The 23170-nt window shown below is 46.2% G+C and overlaps 2 non-coding genes across 2 annotated transcripts; both read right to left on the bottom strand.

Annotated features, from left to right (window-relative positions):
- Window positions 1-16034: 16034 nt before the first annotated feature.
- On the bottom strand, window positions 16035-16106 carry trnaw-cca (transfer RNA tryptophan (anticodon CCA)). The gene has a single exon. It is a non-coding gene; the product is annotated as a tRNA-Trp (tRNA).
- A 2804-nt stretch (window positions 16107-18910) lies between these two features.
- On the bottom strand, window positions 18911-19000 carry trnap-ugg (transfer RNA proline (anticodon UGG)). The gene is given in 2 exon segments: window positions 18911-18946; window positions 18965-19000. It is a non-coding gene; the product is annotated as a tRNA-Pro (tRNA).
- Window positions 19001-23170: the final 4170 nt, after the last annotated feature.

Raw genomic sequence — 23170 nt, 5'->3', positions numbered from 1 at the left:
ACATTTAAACTAGGATCGATAGATTCGTGAACAGTCGGGGGATGAACAGTTACAGGAAAAGGGTAGGAAAGTGGATGTAGGGAATGTCAGATCAGCCACGATCCTACTGAATGGAGGAGCAGGCTCAAGGGGTTGAATGGCATTTTCCTGTTCCTATTTCTTATGGTTCCCGAGCCCTTACCTCTGAAACAGGGTCCTGGCTTCAGTATGTGCCATTACTGAGAGTGCTGATGGTCCCTTGTGTAATAACAACAACTGAGCAGCTGCTCAAACCACTTGCTCCTTTGTTACCTCTGAACACAATAATCCAATGTGTTCAGGGGAGGCGATGGCCGACTTTATTGTCACCAGATTATTCACCCAGTTAATGTTCTGGGGACCTGGGTTCAAAACCTGCCACGGCTGATGGTGGAATCTGAATTCAATATAAATCTGGAATTAAGAGTCTAATGATGAAATCGTTGTGGTTTGTTGTAAAAACGTATCTGGTTTCTGCTGTCCGAGCCTGGTCTGATCTACATGTGATTCAGATGCACTGTCAGCTGGTTGAATCTTCACTGCACTTTCAATCAAATCCTCCAGGCGGAAGTTCAGTGTAACCTCCCCACTTTTATACTCCATTTAAAGGCCAATCTCCCTTTTGCCTTCCCTATTACTCACTGACCTTGGTGAAAAGTTCATGGATGCGAGCATCCAAATCCTCCTATTCAGCAGCTTTCTCCATTTAACATTCAGCACTTTCCCTCCTGGCAAACTGCACAACTTCATTTTCCCACTTTCTATTCCATCGGCCAAGGTTTTGCTCATTTGCTTAACCTGTCGATATCCCTCTCCACGTCATCCTCACCACCTGCATTCCAATCAACTGTCTCTACTGCAGTCTTGGCAATAGTACATTCACTTTACTTATCCAAGTAATTCATATACATATTGTAAATAATTTTACCCCAGCATTGATCCCTATGGCACATTGCTAGTTACAAGTTTCGATCCTGAACATGCCCCTTATCCCGACTGTATCATTGGTTAGCCAATAATCTATCCATACGATTAGACTGTCTCCAACAGCATGTGTATATCATTGGCTCTACCAGCAAGTCTTCCCAAACTGTCCTTGAAAAAGTGGTGTTGAGCTGCCTCATAAATTGCTTCACAAATATGAGGTGGTGAAAATAAAGATGCAGGAGCGAGTTCCAGGATTTTGATCAATAACATCGAAAGAATGCGTATATGTCACAGTTGGAATGTTGTGTTCACACTTATCTCCTCTTGCTGGTTGAAGTGATGGAGTGGAAGTTGCTCTTGAAGAGCTGCCACTCATATAATCAAGCCAGACAGATCGATTGTGGCCAGAGACTCTGCCATTTTGACTTCTCATCAATCGAAATTCTTTCGAACCAAGTTTTAGTCACATCAAACTGCCTCGCAATGCTGTATGGCCACAGTAAACTATAATAACGTTAAGATCGCTGGGATGATTTTCTACATCCGACTGCAATATAAACACAGATCATTGTTTCCAGTTTTGGTGGAACAAAAGACATCATATTGGTGGATAATTACAGTTAGTGCAAACACAGCTAGCCATCGATAAATATTAATCCTGACCACTTCAATGGCCAAATTTCAATTCAGAAACCAAGCTCACTCGGCTGCTTGTAACATAGACAACATGACAAAATGGCTCATAGGAGGAGGAATGGGACATTGAGGAGGACTGAAATGTTTGCTTTTGGTCACCTCCAGAATTGTTAGAAAAACAGGTCGAAAGGATTCTTAAAAGGTGTCTGAAGTAATGGTGTGGCATAACACTTCAGACAGCGGAAAGTGGAAGACCACTTTCTCTTGGAAGAAAAAGACATTTCTTATTTCTGAAAGAACTGGGAAACAGAAGAGGGAATGAAATCTGACTTGGGAGGTATTCCCTATTTGTTGCTTCATCACAGTCTTGGTTTAGAGCATAAGCTCTTCATCAGGAATAAAGGGTGGCCCAAGGGGTCTGAGAGATAAATTGGGAGGAAGTGGGGTTTGAGGGAAGGCAGCTGGGAGTGCAATAGGTAGATGGAGGTACGGATTGATGATGATAGCTCAGAGATGTGGGTGGAGCAAATAGGTGAGAAGCAAGGTGGACAGGTATGACAGGTCAAGAGGTTGGTGTCGAATTGGAAGGTTGGAATTGGGACAAGGTGGGGGAGAGGAAATGAGGAAACTGATGAAATCTACATTGATCCCATGTGGTTGGAGGGTCCCAAGGCAGAAGATGATGTGTTTTTTCAACAAGCGTCGGGTATCAAGAGATTGGCAGTGGAGGAGGCCCAGGACGTGCATGTCCTTGGTGGAATGGGAGGGGGAGTTAAAGTATCCAGCCACATGGCCGTCGGTCGTTCAGTTTCAGTGTCCCAGAGTTGTTCCCTGAAAGGTTCCGCTAGTTGGCGTCCAGTTTCCCCAATGTGGATGAGACCATGTTGCAAGCAATGGACATAATCTTATAAATAGATTGCACAAATCTTAGCCGTTCGGAGTCATTTTTTTAAATTATGTTAAAGAAATTTTTAATGAAATTGGGTGACTGTACGAAACGTTTTGTTGGTCAGATTTGAATCATCACTCCCAAATGAGACAATGCCATGAATATCATTGAACTGCTCTTTTTGTGAAAAACCATAAGTTCTTGATGTATTTTCACAACTTACTGGTATTTACACCTGCACATTCAATGCCAAACTCTGACATCAGAAATGAAATTACAGCATTAATTTTGACTTACAATATTCGAAGAAACAAATTAATAGCACACAGTCAATACCAAGTCTGATTAATATGAAATCAAATTTGACCAAAAAATATAAAATCAAGCTGGGAGATAAGAAATGGGGGAAGGGCAGAAGGCAAGAAATGCAGCATCATAGAAGGTGCTCCCCCAGGGAGTGTATTTTGCCAACTAGCACTGCTAAATATAAACACTCTGATATGATCCTCCAGTTTTAATGTAAACCATAGCCCCAAACAGACGGTGCCATTTAAATGAATTAAAAATAGAAGCCTTGAGGAAACCCAGCCTCCAGTCTTACTCCCCGCTTCTTGGAGCTTGGACCTTCCTCAAGCTCTGGGGGGGTCATTGAACTCCTGGGCTCCAGCTGCCACTCCTCCACTGAAGAAGCTTTGGGACGCAGATGCAAAGGCAAGATACAGAACAGAGCACCATTGTATATGAAAGCAGCTTACGGAGATATTGAGCAATAGCATCTCATCGTTTTGACCCATCGACTTCTGGATTATCTGCCCAGAACACTCACGCAGCACTACTCTGCTTCTGGGATCCCAGTAGCTGGATTGTGGATCAGTTTAAAGTAGGTCCTATATCTCTGACAACATCGGTACACAAGGCAGTGAAGAAAGGTTTCAGCACGCTGGCCTTCATCAATTAGAGAATTGAAAATAGATGTTGGCAAGTTATGTTGTAAGTATACAGGACGTTGATGAGGTTGCACCTGGAATATTGTGATCAGTTTGGTCCCCTTGGTGTTCTGACTTCTGATTTCTTCAACTCTGGGTTTGTGTTGAACTTGATGGGATACTTTGTCCAACTTAGCATGTTTAAACAGTATCGCTCAGAGGGATTCATTTCAAACTTTTCAAGAGGTGAGCTCAACAAGATTGAACTATTCAAAGTTACTTGGACTCTATTTTAAAATTTCATCAGGACCAGTAGTCAGAGACACGTCCAGCATGGAAACAGACCCTTCGGTCCAACTTGTCCATGCTGACCTGATATCCTAAATTAATCTAGTTCCATTTGACAGCACCTGACCCATATACTCTGGCAGCTCATTTCATATATGTGCCACTCCCTGCATGAAGAAGTTGTCCCTTTAATATATTTCGCCTCTCACCCTAAACCTATGCCCTCTAGTTCTGGACTCCCCCACCCCAGGGAAAAGACCTTGTCTATTACCCTGTCCATGCCCCTGATAATTTTGTAACCTCTATTAAGTCACTCCTCTGCCTCCGATGCTCCAGTGAAAACAGCTCCAGTCTATTCAGCCTCTCCCTGGAGCTCAAACCCTCCAACCCCCAGCAACATTCCCATAAATCGTTTCTCATAGAGAAGTTAACGTTTCAGTCCTGAAGAAGGGTTAATACCCAAAACGCTGACTACTCCACATCCTGGTGCTGCCTGGCTTGCTCTTTTCTCACAACCGCCTGCTTGCAGCTTCGGGTTGCAATATGTCGTGTCTCAGTGGTTACCACTGCAGCCTCACAGCGCCAGGGACCCAGGTTTGATTCCAGCCTTGGATGGCTGTCTGTGAGGAGTTTGCACATTCTCCCAGTGTCTGCGTGGGTTTTCTCTGGGTGATTCTGTTTTCTGACATAAACCAAAGATGTGCAGATCATGTGGATGTCACATGCTTAATTGCCCATAGAGTTAGGTACATTAGTCAGAGGGAAATGAGTCTGGATGGGTTACTCTTCGGAAGGTCGGTGTGGACTTGTTGGGACAAATGGCCTGTTTCCACACTGTAGCTAATCTCATGTGCACTACTATCTCTCTAAGGAATGGCAGAGTAGACTCGACGGGCCCAAAGGCCTATCTTCTGCTCCGATGGTCTTGCGGTCTTAGGTTTGTTTGGATCATTTCATTGGCAATGTGCAGTCCCTGGCTCAATGAGCAGCAGTGCCCCCGCTGGTGCTTCCGAAAGTTGCAAGAAAACATGAACCTCTTCCCACACTCGGGCCAGCTGAAGGGCCTCCCTCTGCTGAAGGACACACTGGTGTTTCAGCAGGGCGGAGGAATTCCTGAAGGCATTCCCGCACTCAGGGAAGCAGAATGGCCTTGCCCCCCCCCCCCCCCCCCCGCCCCCGTGTGGATCAGCTGATGTTTCCGCAGTGTGGAGGAGCGGGTAAAGCCCTTCCCACACTCGGGGCAGGAGAACGGCTTCTTCCTGGTGTGAATGAACTCATGCCTCAGCAGGGCTGAGGAATTGCTGAAGGCCTTCCTGCACTTAGGGCAACTGAACGACCTCTCCCCCATGTGGACGCAACAATGGGCTAGCAGGTCGGAGGAAAGAGCAAAGCCCTTCCTGCACTCGGAGCAGAAGAACGGCCTCTCCTCAGTGTGGACCCATTGGTGTCTCAGCAGGTGGGAAGAACTGCTGAAGGCCATCTCGCACTTGGGGCCGGAGAACAGCCTTCCCCGGTGTGGACCAACTGGTGCGGCAGCAGGCAGAGGAATCACTGAAGGCCTTCCCACACTCAGGGCAGCAGAAGGGCCTCTTCTCTTCTGTGGATCCATTGGTGCTTCAGAACCCTTTCAAATTTCACAGTATCCTTCTGATAGGAGGGAGACCAGAATTGCACACAATATTCCAAAATTGTCCTCTACAGCCACAACATAACGTCCTAACTCCAATACTCAGTCAGAGGATTGCGAAAGCTTTCAAAACCGAAAAAACAAACAGGAAAGAATGGAGGGACAAACCGAAGTTTTGAGAGTCAGCTTGGAAGCATCAATGAGAAACCGGCGGACTGGGTTTATTGGGTACCCGTTCTCCTTAAATACACTATATACGAATTTCTCTTGTGCTCTTCGTAGTTTCTCTGTGCTGCAGTGTGTAGTGGCTCGTTGAAATAATGTCCTGATGCAGCTTCGTTTGGGATGATTGCTTCTGTGGTTAAGTATTTGGTTTGTGTGTGTTGTTTTTCTGTAGACGCTAGTTTGAAGTTCGCAATTGCCTGCTCGCTCTATTGTGACATCTAGGAATAGCACTTTGTTGTTGTTCTCCTTTTCACACCAGGCCATAGTCTCACTACTTGGAACACCAATATACAGACTAGTCAAAGGCCTCCAATGAAGACTAAAACACCAAGTCGAAGATTCACTCCACTCCATTTACTCCATCCAAGAATCCCTGAACACCAAAGACACTAAGATAGAAGAGGATGGAATAATGTTGTCCGTTGACATAACAGCTCTGTGCACGTCCATTGACATCAACGTGGCCAAAGAAAACAGAAGACACTACTCGAAGAACCAAAGACACAAACACAGCACCGACTTCATCAGCAAAGATAGCACGATCAACCTCATGGAACTGTGCCTTCCCTCCCACTTCATATTCAGTAACAAGCCCTACAAACAAATCAACGAAATACCCATGAAACCACCAGTATCAGGATTCCTAGCAGAAGCAATAACGCAGAGACTTGAATAAACAGCCCTTCCAACGACTCAACCAAAACTTTGTGTCCGCCACATTGATGACACTTTTGTCCTCACAAAATGAAACAAATTAGAGGAAACCTACAACACCATCAACAATATCTTTCCTAGCATAAAATTCACAAAAGTGGCGAACAACAACAAAGTGCCATTTCCAGATGTCGCAGTAGAGCACGTGAATGGTAAATTCCAAACAGCGTCTACAGGAAAACAACGCACGCGAACCAAGATATTAACTACAGAAGCAATCATCCCTACACATGCAAACCAATCTGAATCAGGACACTATTTCAACGAGCCACTACACACCACAGCACCCAGGAACTAAGATGATCAATAAATAATTGCACAGCGCATTTAAGAAGAATGGGCAGCCTGAACCCCTAAAAATGGCTTCCCTGACCGGGGAACGAACCCGCGCTGTGGCGGTGAGAGCGCCAAATCCTAACCACTAGACCACCAGGGAGATGCGGACGCCAGCTGTCAGCTCGACTGAAAATTACTTTCCTACTCGGAAATCGAACCTGTGCCGCGGTAGTTAGCAGGCTATCACCTGTGCATCCAACAATGTCATTTCTTGTATCCATTGCTCCCGATGGGGTCTCTTCTACATTCGGGAGACTGGAGAGTCCTCGCAGAGTCAAGTCGCAGCGCTTGAGGGAACATCTCCAGGACACCCGCACCAATCAACCCCATCGCTCTATGGCCCACCATTTCAAACCCCTTCCCAATCTGCCGAGGACATGTAGGGTCTGGGCCTCCTCCATCGCAGCTCGCTCCCCACCCGATGCCTGGAGGAAGAACGTCTCATCTTCCGCATCGGATAAATTCAACTCCAGGACATCAATGTGGACTTCACCAGTTTCCTCCTTTCCCCCACCTTACCTCAGTTCCAACCTTCCAGCTCAGCGCTGTCCTCATGACCTGTCCTACCTGCCAATCTCCCTTCCCACCTCTCCGCTCCACCCTCCTCTCTGACCTGTCACCTCCATCCCCACCCCCATTCGCCTATTGTACTCTTTACTACCTTCGGCCCAGCACACCCCCACCCCCAATTTATCTCTCCACCCTGGAGGCGAGCTGCCTCTATTCCCGATAAAGTACTTTTGCCTGAAAAGTCGATTTTCCTGCTACTTAGAAGCTGTCTGACCTGCTTTCTTTTCGAGCACCACTCTGATCTAAATTCTGGTTTCCAGCATCTGCAATCCGCACTTTTGCCGACCCAATAAACCCAGTGTGTCGATTTCACATCAACAAACTGACACCAGTAGACACAACGTCTGCAGAAACCCTAGCCACATTACTTTACATTAAAGACATCTCGGAAATTATGTCCAGACAATCAACCCTCTCAGCATCATGGTAGTCTAAAAACCTACCAACACGCTTAAACAGCGGCTAATGAACTTGAAATACCCTATACAAACAATCAGCAAACGAATGTTATTTACAAAATATCATACAAGGAAATATATACATGAACTGGGCCGCACAGGTCTCTGTGGTAAGAAATGCTTGGATGAGATAAGGAAGATTTTTTCAGCCAAAACGAATCGGCATTGAATGGACAGCCATTTAAATCAACGCTGTCAGCCCAGGATGGAAGATCCAAAGGGATGAACAGTTTTCTTATTTCTTGAAGATTTACAAAGCTGAGACTGGGTTTTGGTGTTTGTTCCCTTTCCACTCCCAAGAGCCGCAGTGGTTGTGGCGGTGAGTTGGGGAAAGTGAAATGTGAGCATGGGCAGCGTGTGGGGCTCCTTTAGCTCCACCCCCCCGCCCGACAGCCTGTGACGTGACTCTGATGTTCTCAGGGACACTCACTGATGCGAGACAGCGAAAAGAGTCTCGTTCCTGCACATCAGGAATTCAAACCGTATCCCGGCTTCAGGACAATGAGAAAGATTAATTGGGGTGTGTGAAGAAGCTGTGAGCTGCATTTCAAACAGGTAGATGGAGTCAGATGCGTCATACATTGCGCCCCTGGCCCTGGGCGGACCTGACGCCGCCATGCTGCAGAATTCTGACGTTAGCACGGACATGCGCAGCAATGGGAACATTCACAATGTGAACAGCCAAAGATAATGATCGTCACTGCTTCCCTTCCATGGTCCCAACTTTGTGAAGCAGTATCTTTCACTGGCAAATAAAACACCTTTGTCCTCAGGTGCCTGCTTCATTTCGATCACGACTTCACGCCCCTCACTGTTCTAGTCTCATTTCCAAACACTTGGCTCATATCCTCAAAAGCAGTTCTGTGGGTATCTGCTTGTTCCACCATGACAGGCAATGGGCTGCAGATTCCCGACAAGTCCCAATGTGATTGAAATATTTCAACTCCTCCACTGATTGGCATTTTTAAAAAGCCGTGGAGCAATCTCCCTTTCTTTTTAACGACAGTTCTCAACTGTAGTCGGCAGGGTTCACACCTGCGTGGGGAAACCGCAATGGATTTCATGTCCATCGCATTACCCACTCGTCCCACAAATAAAGAACCACATTAACAGCTTCATTTCCCAGGTCTCTCTGCCTGTGGAGCTGAGAAAGAGTGAATCATTGCAGAGTTTGTTTGAATCCGATCACTTCACAGGTTTCGAAAGGGTTAAATATCTGCATATGGCGAGTCTGGGTGTTTCATCCCGAAAGATGAAATGAACTTTCAGTTAAAAGTAAAAACAGAAATTGCAGGAGCAACTCAGCAGGTCAGGAACCATCGGTGGAAAGAGAGTCAGAGACAATATTTCTGAACTCTGCTTTCTCCCAAAGGTACTGCCAAACCCGCTGAGTTTCTCCAGCAGTTCCTCTTTCTGTCTCGTATTCTCAGCATCCGCAGTCCTTTACGTTAGAAATTAAATCAATTCAGCCGTACGTGCAGGAATGAGAATCCTTTCAATTTCCCCAAAAAATTGGCAGAGATTTCAAAGCATTTGGAAAAAAAGTAAAAGTGACATTAGGAAGAACATTTTCGCACAGGGTGTGATTCGGATCCGTAAATCCCTGTCTGACCGTGACAAAGAGGCAGATTCACGAACACAAAACGGAATTCGGTGGTCATGTTCAAAGTAACAATATGGAGAATGATACGAATACAGACTCTCATTTACTTGCTGTGTAGAACCAGGTGGGCCTCCAAGTGCGCTGTGACACGTGTTGTGATTCAGAGTGAACTCACAGTTCGACCAACGGAAGGTGGGAATGTAGAAAAGTTAGTATTTACACAATCTCCTCACGTCAGCGCAACAGCAAAATAGTCTAATTATCCACCAGTGGAGAGAGCCCTGTTCCTGGAGATGGCTCAGAGATACCAGTCCACTTTGCTCCCTTTGTTGCCAGTTCAGAGGAGAACATTGGAGGGCCAAAGAAGTGAATAACGATTTGTGTAGGAGGGTGACTAACTGTTAATGGAGACTGTTCCTGGCTAACAATAAGTCGTGTGTAACAGCAGACTATGTGGTAACAAGGCCTCGTGTGGTTGAGGTCGGGGTCAAGGGCATGGGGGAGTTCGGGTCCAACAATATTGAACTCGATGTTGAAAACTGGATGGCTATCGGATCTCCAAGTGGAAAATGAGGCGTTGGTGTTCCATCTGGTGCTTAGCTTTCATGGAACACTGCTACGTGCCTGAGACAGAGATGTTGGCCAGGGAACAGGGTGATGTGTTAAAGTGGCAGGCAACCGCAAGGTCAGGGCCTTTTTTCTGCGGGCAGAACCGTGATGTTCTGCGAAGCAGTCACTCAGTTTATGCTTCATGCTACTTTGGGGAAACCACACTGTGAGCAACGAATGCAGTAGACTAGGTTGTGGCAAATGTGCAGGTAAAGTGCTGCTTTGCCTGGAAGGTATATTCGAGCCCTTGGATATTCAGGAGGGAGCAGGTAAATGGGCAGGTGTTACACATTCGGCGGTTGTAGTGGGGTGTTGTGAGTGAAGGAAGAGTGAACCCGAGGAGTGAGCCCTGCCCATTTACCTCCACTCATATATACATCCGTGAAGTTGAAAGAACTTTCCATAGAATTATTCAGAACCACGTGACTCATGAACTAATTTGTATTCATGTTGCGGGGCCAGCATCATTATTGTGTCACAGCAGCCATCACCGGGGGCTCGCCCTATGACGACATGGTACGGCTGGAAGCCACCGGAACAGTTTATCAAAGAAACCTCCCTGTGGGTCAGGAGAACCCTGCATCGGAAAGCACTGGGATGGTCAACCACTATCAGTTTACATGGGGAACACATCTCCACATTACACAGCCTCGAGGCAAACTTCCCGTACTTCCAATTAAGGTTCAAGAGCAGCCAAACCGAAATTCCCCAGCTCAGTTTGGAAGAATTTCTTCAAGGTGTTCGCTAAATATATCTATGAGAACTTTGTAAAGTTTGAATGTTGCAAGTGTTGATATTTTGTGCTTTTGAGATAAATCACAGTTCGAAAAAACAGAATGTGGGAATTTAGACAGAGTTTATACTTGCACGACGGCGATATGTCTGCGAGTGCGTGATGGGAGCATCACCCAGAAGGGAAACCATCTCTCCTATTCAGACAATGTCGTCTTTACCAGCTTTCTCGTATAACGGCGCACTGTAATGCACCTCGCCTTCTCATCTCTTTCTCAAAAAACTTCGACATAAATATTTCACATTGATATACTGGCCCAATGTGCACAATTGAGATGATACACTCGTGGAGGTCTGAGTGGTCTTATGTTGTTCTCTATATCCTATGTTGAGGAGGGCAATGCTTGTCACTGGCCATTCGGGTGTCAGAGAAAAGTTTCGAAACAAAATGGATGAATTATCTGCCAGTGGAAGGAGCCCGGTTCCTGGGTCCGGGACAAACAGCAGCAGGGAGACTGAATGAGAAGCAATTGTTCTGGAAACTCTTTGCCGCTTGCAATTCTCAGAGCAATGTCAAATGTATTTCACAATGAGCAAGACTCAGTTAGATAAAGAGGTGGAGCGGCGGTGCTTGTGTGCTCTCGGTGTGGCACGTTGGTCTCGGGGTATGATTCTCGCTTTGGGTCTTCTGCTACGTAGACTTGCGCGAAATCCCAGACCAGCCCGCGTTTCCTGACTTATGCAAGAGTGCCCGGTTAACCTTCTCAAAAAGCACCTTCGCTAAAGTCGGGGCTTTTGCCCGAAACGTCGATTTTACTACTCCTCGGATGTCGTCTGAACTGCTGTGCTTTTCCAGCACCACTAATCCAGAATCTGGTTTCCAGCATCTGCAGTCATTGACTTTACCTGCTTGGAGTACGAATGGGGCAGAAAACAACGAAGTGAAATGATGGAATATGGCGTTGACATGAGTCGTGCCGTGTTTAAGGAATCTCAGCAATGAAACAAGACTGGAAAATTAGGATAGCTCTCCTCGGAGAACAGAAGTTTGAAATCTGGCCTGATTGAAGCTTTCCAAATCATGCGAAGTCGAGACAGAGAAAGTAATGTAGTCAAAATGCTCCCACGCCTGAAAGGATCGGCAACGATTCGGCAGTGTTTTAAATTCATGAGGAAAAGAACCAAAAGTGACATTAGGAAGAACGCTTTCGTACAGGGAGTGGTTGGGGTCAGTAAATCCCTAACTGACACTGACAAAGAGGAAGATTCAATCGACGCAAACGGGAATTCGGTGGTCATGTTTAAAGTAACAATGTGCAGAATTACATGGAGAAGGCAAGAGACACGCGTTTACTTACTGTGTCGAACCAACATAGCGAAGGTGGGCCGCATGGCCTCCGTCTGCGCTGTGACACATGTTGTGATTCAGAATGAAATCACAGTTCGACCAACAGAATGTGGGAGTTTAGAAAACAAGTTTATATTTACACAGCCTCCATACGTCTGCGCAACAGCATATGATACGACAGCAGTGGAGATCTTTGACATCAGTCTCGAAGGCACTTTCCACGCGCGGGAGCGAAATGGCGTAGCGGCAGTGTGCTGGGTTTATAACCCAGAAGTCGATGGATCGAAGCCATGCTCCGCTGTTGTGCAATGTCTCCTTGAGTAGCTTCTTCTGTAATGGTGCTGTGCTCTATCCTGTGTCTTGCCTTTGCACCTATTATCTGAATGCCATGTATCATACCGATGCACTCGGGAAACTCACATGGTTCAAGGAACTTGCTTTTGGAGGTCTGAGTGGTCTTCTCTGTTCTTCGTCGGTTTCCTATGAACTGATTCGCAAACCACTTCTCCGAGATGCCATTGAGCTGATAAAGTTGAAACACATGCCTTGCGATTTCATCCATTCCCTGCAGTAGTTCGCCACGCCAGTTCGGACGTGAATGACAAGACGAAAAGCATGTCAGAAACCGTATCACCATTCAGATACAGTACCTTAAAATAGGACGGATATCAATGATTGTGAATCACCTCAGAGAGAGACAAGTGGCAGAATTGCTGTGGACACGATGGGCAGGACCGTCTCGGTCGGCGGGAGAACGATGGTCCGTGTTTATGCCGTCCCGCTGCCTGTCTCTGGGACAGAGAGGCTGAGGGAGCGACAATGGTTCATTTTTAACCGTCCCTTGCGTGTTGGACTGCCTGCAGTCCCTCAGCTCAGGGCCGTGGGGATGACTCTCAGTGAGTGAAGGTTTCACTCGGATTCTCTTCATCTGGGACACTTGGGGCTCAGATGTTAACTGCTGCGCGGTCGCAGCAAAGAAAGCGATGCCCACTTTGCGAGAGACCTTCTGTAAGACTGCTCCGTGAAGACGAATTCTGAACACCAAGCAGGCTGCACAACAATGTACTCATATGAATTTACTTGAGGGAAGAGTCTTCGGTGTCCATTTCTCTCTGCCCCGCCAGCACAGCATCTTTCTATCTCTCCGATAACAGACCTTTGGAGGAAATTCACAATCAAAGTTACTCACTTCCCACGCATTAGAGTAAGTGATACCTCTCACCTCAAGGGATTGAGAGAGAGAGCAGAAGAGCGAATGGGTTCTTCCGTCCCCACAGAACAACTTGCAAGTAGAAACAAAATGGTTTAATTATCGGCCAGTGGAGAGAGTCCAGTTCCTGGGGATGAGACAAACATCAGCGCCCCGGGAACAGAATAACAAGCAGATGTTCTGGAAACGCTTTGCTGCTTGCAATTCTTGGAGCAATGTGAAATGTACTTCACACTGACCAAGTTTCAGCTGGCTCAGAGTCTCGAGTGTACATTGCTCTCTGAGTTTATATTTGCACATCGGCGACATGTCTGCACAACAGCACATGACACTACAGCAGTGAAGGTCTTTTGATGTCATTCTCAAACGTGCAAGTCACACGCCAGATGAAAAGCTGAATACTTTTCACTGAATACTCGGGAAAGCTGCCAAGCAATGCAGGAGAATGGCACAGCGGGTGCATGTTGGGATCAGAACCCAAAGGCGAAACCATTTTCTCCTATTTACTCAGTGTCGTCTTTAGCAGTTTCCTCGTATAACGTCGCTCTGCTCTCTCCCTTACCTTGTCATCTGCTTCCCAAAACTTCGTGTATCTGAGCTCAATATGTCACATCGATACAAAAGTCAAATTTACACAGTTGCTCTGGCACCCTTGTGGAGTTCAGAGTTGTCTTGTCCTGTTCTCTGTTGGTGTGTTCTGATCTCAAGTGTGAAACCTCTTCTCTCAGATGGCAATGAACCGGTGAAGTTGAAACACATACTGTTTTTGTCCAATTCCTGCAGTAAAGAAACCAACAGCCGTGTAACAAAAGACTTTCTGCAGGCTTGTTTTGTCAAGACAAATTCTGAACACCAAGCAGGCTGCACAAAATTGCACTCATACCAATTTACCTGAAGGAAGAGTCTCTGGGTGTCCATTTCTCTCTGTCCCGACAGCACAGCATCTTTCTGTCTCTCCGTTAACAGGACCTTTGGAACAATTTCAAAGTTGCCCATTTCCTACGCATTTCTGTAACTGACTTATCCTGTCTCAGGTACTAGTGAGAGAGAGAGCAGAAGAGCGAGTGGGCTCCTTCTTCCACCAGCACAGCTTGCAAGTAGAAACAAAATGGTTCAATTATCCACCAGTGGAGAGAGCCCGGTCCCTGGGGACGGGACAAACAGCAGCGTCCTGGGAGCAGGGAGACAGATTGAGAAGCAGATGTTCTTGAAACTCTTCCCTGCTTGCAATTCTGGGAGCAATGTACAATGAATTTCGTACTGAGCAAGTCTCAGCTGCTTTAGGAGGTGGCTGCACCAATAGCTGGTGGCTCGTTAGTCTGGGATATGATTCTAGCTTTGGGGATTCTAGCTTTGGGTCTTCTAGCGAATGCAGCCGTGTGAGAGATCCCGAGTTCCAATCCCAGGCGAACCATTCTTTCTTAAATTGACCTGAGTAAAAATGCCCAATGCTTCGTTAAATAAGATCGGACTGCCTGAATTCGGGACGGCGCAGAGCTGCCATTGCAGTGAACACGGTGAACGGAAACACTTGTTCAAAGTGAGAACAAGTATTGCAGATTTTCCGCCCGCGCAATCCGAGTCTGAATGAATCCTCCACCTGTATTACACTCAATTCTGAGGGTGACACTTCAGGAAGCGGGGAAGTGAAGTGATTGCAGACGGCGCTGAACAGGTTAACGTGAATATCACCGCCTTGACGATTGTCAGCAATGAAGGGAGATTTGAAAGTTTGAGGCAGCTCTCTTTGGAGAACAGAGGGCTGAAAGCTGGTCTGATTGAAGTTTTCCACGTCATGAGGGTTTTAGACAGAGGAAATAATGCAGTGAAAATGTTCCCATCCCTGAAAAGATCGAGAACGATTTGACAGAGATTTAAAGTCATCAGGAAAATAAGTAAAAGTGACATTAGGAAGACCGTTTTCGCACAGGGAGTGGGGTCAGTAAGTCACTGTCTGACAGTGGCAAAGAGGCAGATTCAATGGACACAAAAGGGAATTCGGTGGGCATGTTCAATGTGACAATGTGCAGATTTACAGGGAGAAGGCGACAGAATGAGACGCTTATTTACATATTGTGTTGAACCAGCAGAGCTAAGGTGGGCTGCGTAGCCTCAGTCTGCGCTGTCACACATTTTGTGATTCTGAGTGAAATCGGAGTTGGACCAACAGAACGTAGGAAATTTGGCAACGGATATATTCTGCCCAACAGGATACTCCATCACAGCAATGAAGGTGTTTTGACATCATTCTCGAAAGTACATGACACAATGCAGATTCAAAACCGAGTATTCCTTTGAATCACGGAGTAATTTGTTTACAGTTATTCAGTTGAGGTGAGCGGAGTTGCGCATTGGGACCGATCCAGTTGATAGGTCGAAGCCGTTTTCTTCTGTGTGATAGTCCCACCAGCACTCCAATTTGCTGTGCTTCCAGTCAGTAGATGCAGATTACTATCCCGTACTGATACACGGGCCACGATGACCCAGCTGTGGAGACAAGCTTGTGAAGGGCTGAGTGAGAGGAAACGATTTGCTGTTAGTGGGAAACATTTATATCTGAACTCGCTGTCACTCTGCTATAACAGGACGAGCTGGGACCTCCTGATAGATTGAAACACAAAGCTGGTAATCTGTAGGTTACGTTGTAAAAATGTTGGTATAATATTATTCACACCGCGCTGTCACCAACTGAACGAAGCGGCTGTGTTTAAATCGCGTGATGAACAGTTTGTGTTTTACTTCTCACATTGCGGGGAGCTGAGCATTTACCCAAACAATGGGCACACCACCTCCCTGACACAATGTTCACAAATCAAACTGACAGCAAAGCTACACGTGCGATCGAAAGATTCGGCTTAACAGATAGCCGGTGTGAACTGACTCCTGTCTTAGTTTGAAATACAAGAAGCTGCTTTTAGTGACCCTGACGTGATTTGAACACGCAACCTCCTGATTTGGAGTCAGACGCGCTTCCGTTGCGCCACAAGCTCCCGGATGACACGGGGTCTCTATTCATGCTTCAGGGAAGTGATCGCACTACAATGATTTTACGTTATGAGTCACAACGGAGATCAACAGTTCATGTCTGTTCTGTTTCTCCCCCTTCTCTTTCTGTCTCTCGAAACAATTTCCAACTCTCTCAATAAAAATCTGAAAGAATTGCGGATGCTGTATATCAGAGTTGCTGGTGACCCTTCCACAGAACTGATGGTGATTGGGAAAATGTCGGTTTATATGCAAGAGATATTGTGGGAGGAAGGCGGAGATCAGGACGGAGCCCAAAGCGAAGGAAGAACGGTTGGACAGAAAAAGGAGTTGATAACGATCTGCGTGGGAGGGTGAATAACTGTGAATAGAGACTGTTCGTGGCTTAGTAGTGTGGAATGACAGACTATGTGATAACAAGGCTTGGTGTGCGTGATGGGGACGAGGATACTATGGAGTTCAGGCCCTAGAATTATTGAATTCGATATTGGGACCGGAGGGATGTATGCTCCCCAAGTGAAATATTCGTTGCTCTTCGTTCTGCTGGTGCTGAGCTTTGCTGGGACAATACAGCAAACCTGAGACAGAGATGTTAGCCAGGGAACAGGGTGGGGTGTGGAATTGGCAAGCAACTGGAAGCTCAGGGTCTTTTTTGCGGGCAGAGCGTAGATATTCTGTGCAGCAGTCATCCAGTTTATGCTTCGTTTTCCCATTGTAGATGAGACCACATTGTGAGCAGCAAATGCAGTAGACTCGGTTGTGGGTAGTGCGGGAAAAGTGCCGCTTCACCTGGAAGGTAAGTTTGGGCCCTTGGATAATGAGGAGGGAGCAGGTAAATGGGCTGTTGTCACACATTCGGTAGTTGCAGGGGAAAGTGCCGTTGGACTATTGGGGTGGGAATGGGGTTACGGTTGATGGGAATGAAGGAAGAGTGGACCCAAGGTATAACTCCTGCCCATTTACTATCTGCCAAATAGAGGAATTTGTTAAGTGTGAACAAGGACATTTTCTAATTCAGAATGTGTATGTACATACTGGCGAGGGTGCAAAACCTAAGGGTCAGCAACCATAATTCTATTAACATTAGAATAGTGATTGAAAATAATATATCATATCTAAACGTTGAACTTCTAAATTGGAGGAAGAGTCAGGAATTAGGCAAGATCTTTCAAAAGCTGATTGGGGGCAGATGTTCGCAGGTTAAAGGACTGCTGGAAAATGGGAAGCCTTCAAATATGAGATAACAAGAGTCCAGACGCAGTATATTCCGGTTAGTCATGATTTGGAGATGCCGCTGTCGGACTGGGGTGTACAAAGTTAAAAATCACACAACACCAGGTTATAGTCCAACAGGTTTAATTGTAAGTACACTAGCTTTCGGAGCGACTCTCCTTCATCAGGCGATTGCCTCCTGATGAATCACCTGATGAAGGAGCGTCGATCCGAAAGTTAGTGCTTCCAATTAAACCTGTTGGACTATAACCTGGTGTTGCGTGATTTTTAACTATATTCCTGTTAGGGTGAAAGGAAAGGCTGGTAGGTTGGGGAATACTGGATGACTAGAAAAATTGACAGTTTGGTTAAGACAAACAAGAAAGCATATGTCAGGTATAGACAGAGAGATCGAGTGAATCCTTAGAGTATAAAGGCAGTACGAGCATACTTAAGAGAGAAATCATGAGGGCAAAAAGGGGAGATGAGATAGCTTTGGCAAATAGAGTTAAGGAGAATCCAAAGGGTTTTTATAAATACAGAAAGGACAAAAGGATAACAAGGGAGAGAATAGGGCCCCTGGAGCTGCAGTAGATGGGGAGGGGATACTGAACGGATATTGTGCATCAGTGTTTACTGTGGAGAAGGGCATAGAAGATATAGAATGTGAGAAAGTAGATGTTGACATGTTGAAAAAATGTCCATATTACAAATGAGAAATTGCTGGATATCTTGAAATGCACAGAAGTAGATAAATCCCAATGACCTGATCAGGAGTACCCTAGAACTCTGTGGGAAACTAGGGAAGTGATTGCTGGGCCTCTCACTGAGATATTTGTATCATCAATAGTCACAGGTGAGGTGCCAGAAGGCTAGAGGGTGGCTAACGTGGTGCCACTATTTAAGGAAAGTGGTAAGGAAAAGCCAGGGAACCAGAGACCGGTGGGCCTGACATCCGTGATGGGCAAGTTTTTGGAGAGTATCCTGAGAGATAGGATTTACATGTATTTGGAAAGGCAAGAATTGATTAGGCATAGTCAGCATGACACAGTAAGTAAACGTGGGTCTCTATTCGTATCATTCTCTTGCCTTCTCCATGTCATTCTGCACATTTTTACTTTAAACATGACCACCGAATTCCCGTTTGTGTCTATTGAATCTGCCTCGTTGTCAGTGTCAGTTAGGGATTTACTGACCCCAACCACTCCCTGTACGAAAGCGTTCCCCCTAATGTCACTTTTGGTTCTTTACCTTTTGACTTTAAAACTCCGCCGAATCGTTGCCGATCCTTTCAGGCGTGGGAGCATTTTGACGACATTACTTTCTCTGTCTCGACTTCGCGTAACTTGGAAAGCTTCAATGGGGCCAGATTTCAAACTTCGGTTCTCCGAAGAGAGCTGTCCCAAATTTCCAATCCACCCTCATCGCTGACATCCCTCAAACACCGCAACACTCACGTCAACCTATTCAACGCTATTTCCAATCATTTCACTTCGCTGCTTTCTGTCCCATTGGTTCTCCAGGGAGCCCAACCTCGTTTAACGAAGGTGCTTTTTGAGAAAATGGAAGCGGCACTTTTGCACAAGTCATGAAACGCGGGCTCGTCCGGGATTTGAACCCGGGATCTCTCGCAAATCTGCGTCGACGAAGACCCAAGGCGAGAATCATACCCCTAGACCAACGAGCCAGACAGCAACAGTGCCTGCGCCCCATCCCCCGCTTTACCTCTTGAACCAGCTGAGTCTTGCTCAGACTGAAGTATATTTGACATTGAACAGACTGGGCCTGTTTTCTCTGCAACGTCGGAGGCTGAAGGGTGACTTTATGGAGGTTTACAAAATTATGAGGGGCATGGATAGGATAAATAGGCAAATAGGATAAATAGTTTTTCCCTGGGGTCGGGGAGTCAAGAACTAGAGGGCATAGATTTAGAGTGAGAGGAGAAAGATATAAAAGAGACCTAAGGGGCAACATTTTCACGCAGAGGGTGGTGCGTGCATGGAATGAGCTGCCAGAGAAAGTGGCGGAGGCTGGTACAATTGCAACATTTAAGAGGCGTTTGGATGGATATATGAATAGGAAGGGTCTGGAGGGATATGGGCCGGATGCTGGCAGGTGGGACTAGATTGGGGTGGGATATCTGGTCGGCATGGACGGGTTGGACCGAAGGGTCTGTTTCCATGCTGTACATCTCTATGACTCTATGAACAGCTGCTTCTCATTCTGTCTCTCAGCTGCCGTTTGCCAGTCCCCAGGAACCGGGCCCTCTCTACTGGCAGAAAATTAAACCGTTTTCTTTCTAAACTTTTCTCTGACACCGGAGTGACCAGTGACAAGCATTGCCCTCCTCAACATGGGGTACAGAGAACAGGAGAAGACCCCGCAGACCTCCACGAGTGTGTCATCTCAACTGTGCACATTGGGCCAATATATCAATGTGAAATATTTACGTCGAAGTTTTTTGGGAAGCATATGAGAAGGCAAGGTGCAGCACCGTTTTCCACAGGTCCCTTCAGCCTTTCGTCTGACGAGACTGTTGTCAAAGATCTCCACTGCTGTCGTCTTATATGGTGTTGCGCAGACGTATGGAGGCTGTGTAAATATAAACTTTTTCTAACTTCCAACATTCTGTTGGTCGAACTGTGATTTCACTCTGAATAGACGCCATGCGGCCCACCTTCGCTCTGCTGGGTCGACACCATTTCACTTGCCTGTTTTCTGCTCCATTCGTTCTCCAGGCAGCCCAACCTCGTTTCACGACGGTGCTTTTTGAGAAAATAAATGGGGCATTTTGCACAAATCAAGTTCGGAGACTTGATTTTTTGGGAAGCGGATGAGAAGGCAAGGTGCAGAACAGAGCACCGTTATACGGGAAAGCTGCTAAAGACGACATTGAATGAATAGGGGAGAATGGTTTTTCTTTTGGGTTATGGTCCCAACACGCACGCGTTGTGCCATTCTCCTGCATTGCTCGGCAGTTTTTCCAGAGAAGTATTCAGCTTTTCATCTGGCGTGTGGCAGGCACGTTTGAGAATGACGTCAAAAGATCTTCACTGCTGCCGTGTCATATGCTGTTGTGCAGACATATCGTCGATGTGCAAAAATAAACTCTCTCTAAATTCCCACATTCTGTTTTTCGAATTGTGATTTCGCTCAGAATCACTAATTATCAAAACTCGCAATATTCAAACTTTAACAAAGTGCTCATAGAAATGATTAGTGAACACCTGGAAGAAATTCTTCCAAACTTACCTGGGGAATTTCGCTTTGAGGGGTCTTGAACTTTAAGTGGAAGGAAGGGAAGTTTGCCTCGAGGCTATTTAATGTGGAAATGTGTTCTCCATGTAAACTGGTCGTAGTTGACCATCCCAGTGCTTCCCGATGCAGGGCTGCCTGACCCCCAGGGAGGTTTACTTGTAGCAACTGGAGTGAATCCAGAGAGGGAGCAGATTCTGCAAAGGTGCTCAAATACTTTCTATCTCTCTTTTAGGTATTTTCCTTGTGTATTCCCTCAGTTTGGCACGTATGCAGTTTGCACGATGGAAAATGATTGCTTTTTTCCTCATGTTCACAATTAAAAGTGTAGTTTCTCATGGAACTGAGCCGCATTGAAAGGATTGGCATATTGATATATATGTGTACACGTATTTAGTTGAAGATTAGATTAGATTAGATTTGAATGAAGTTTTCCTCTAAACACACCTAAGCCTATCTGGCTGCATGAGGGATTTCAGGTTTCTGTGTGCTGGGTATTATGTGATCAGCAGGCATCTGGCAAACTACGGGAACTGCCACCTATGTTATGTTCGTTTAAGTGTCCCGCCAATGATCACTTATTTTGTGATTTTTTTTTGCAGGAAGACGTGCCGAAAGAAATCTGAAAACAAATGATACATCAACTTCTGACAGAGCCACTTGATTCATTGGGACTTGAATATCAGCAGCCATTCCAATCAAGAAGACATGGTTGCTTTTGTTTGCTTGAAAGATTTTGGACACTGGTGCGGCAGGAAGAATACTGAGACACCGAGTGAGGGAGATTCAGTGCGCTGACTGTGAAAAGTGCTTCACACCATTTACTCAGCTGGGGGAATCAAAGTCTCATCCCTCACGGTGGGGATAGACTATGTCCCCGTTCTGATTGTAATTTCAAACCCAGACCAACACAAGGAAAGCTCCCCCAATGGGGAAACTGTGGAAATGTGGGGGCTGAGGGAAACGATTCCCTTCCCCATCCGTGCTGGAAACCCACAGGCGTATTCACAGCGGGAAGAGGCCATTCACCTGCTCGGTGTGCAGGAAGGGGTTCAGTCGGATCAGCCATCTGGAGACGCACGAGTGGGTCCACAAGGGAGAGAAGCCATTCACGTGCCCCATGTACGGAAGGGAGTTCACTCAGTCAGCTGCACTGCTGACCCACCAGTGGGTCCACACCGGAGAGAGGTCGTTCACCTGCTGTCAGTGCCGGGAGGGCTTCACCTGCTCCTCCCACCTGGCGAGGCACCAGCACGTTCACGTGCCATCGCAGGGGGATGGAAGGAGCGATGGCCGAGCGCCGCTAACAACCCCGCTCTGGGGACTCTCAGGTTCGAATCCCGTCATGGCAGATGGCAGAATTGGGATTCGGTTAGTAATCTGAACTTCAGAATCTAAGGATGAAACCATTTTCAGAGGGCAAAAATCCACCTGATTCACTCATGTCCTTTTCAGTGATGGAAACTGCCGTTGCGGGAAAGGATTCACTCAGTCGTCCCAGCTGCATGCTTTACCCGGCTGTACGAAGGATCCAGTTACAAAGGGACAACTCAACTGACCAATAATAAAGAAAGTGTGGTGGGGGGAGTGGGGGTGAGTGTGTGCACCTTGAGCTTGAGGTGCTTTTTTTTATAAAGAAAAGCTACTTTTTGTACGCCTTGTGATGTGGAGATCTGAAGCTGTGACAAAGTTGGGTCACAGAAAAGGTTACCTGAACTTACCGTCAGGCTTAAACTCTCATTGAAAGCTGTGAGATCCAACAGCTTCTCATTTCTTTCAGCCACCAGCACCGAGTTTCCAATGTCGTGTCTCAGAAGGAGCAGTGAATGAGTAGCTAGTATTGTTCGAAATTGTAAATTTTTCAGGACTGCAGGTTTATTGTTTTATTGGCATTGCAAAGTTTACTGGCAACAGTGGGAGGTGTGGGCTGTATTCACTGGAAACAAAGTTTTAAAATGACACAAACACCAGGGTATAGTCCAACAGGTTTATTTGGAAGCACTAGGTTTTGGAGCGCTGTTCCGTCATCAGGTAGCTGTTGAGTAGGATGGTAAGACACAGAATATATAGTAAAAGATTATAGTGTCATGCAACATAAATGATATATTGAAGAAACCTGTTAAGTCTTTCATCTTCTAAAATGGGTTGCAGATTTCGGTTCATTAATCTGTAAATCCCAGAACTTCTTTTTAGTTACATTCTCCAGGTAACTTAATGTTTTATAAAGGGAGGTGACACCTCAGGTCAGATAATGCATGAGAGCTGTGAGGTTAGAGTCTTTCTGTATCCCAGTCTTGAGTCAGACTGGTTCTACTTCCAAATATATAATCCTGCAAATGCAATTCACCCCAAAGACTTCTATGTGTGAGTGCATGCATGAGACAGAGCGTCTGTGTGTGTGCTTGTGCATGCTGGGTAAAGTGTGCGTGTGATGGAGCATAATTGTGTGAGAAGGTGTGTGCATGGATGTGAGTGTGAGGGGTGTATCAATGTGTGTCTGAGAGAGAGCCTGTCTATCAGAGAGGGTCTGCACGACCGTGTGAATACTTGTGTGTGCGTGTGTGTGTGTGTGTGAGAGAGAGAGAGAGAGAGAGTTTGTGTG

This window comes from Chiloscyllium plagiosum, unplaced genomic scaffold (assembly GCF_037043375.1).
Source record: "Chiloscyllium plagiosum isolate Xiang-an unplaced genomic scaffold, Cpla_swu_hap1 HiC_scaffold_27, whole genome shotgun sequence".
Taxonomy (NCBI): Eukaryota; Metazoa; Chordata; class Chondrichthyes; order Orectolobiformes; family Hemiscylliidae; genus Chiloscyllium; species Chiloscyllium plagiosum.
This window is presented reverse-complemented; position numbering and strand designations above follow the sequence as displayed.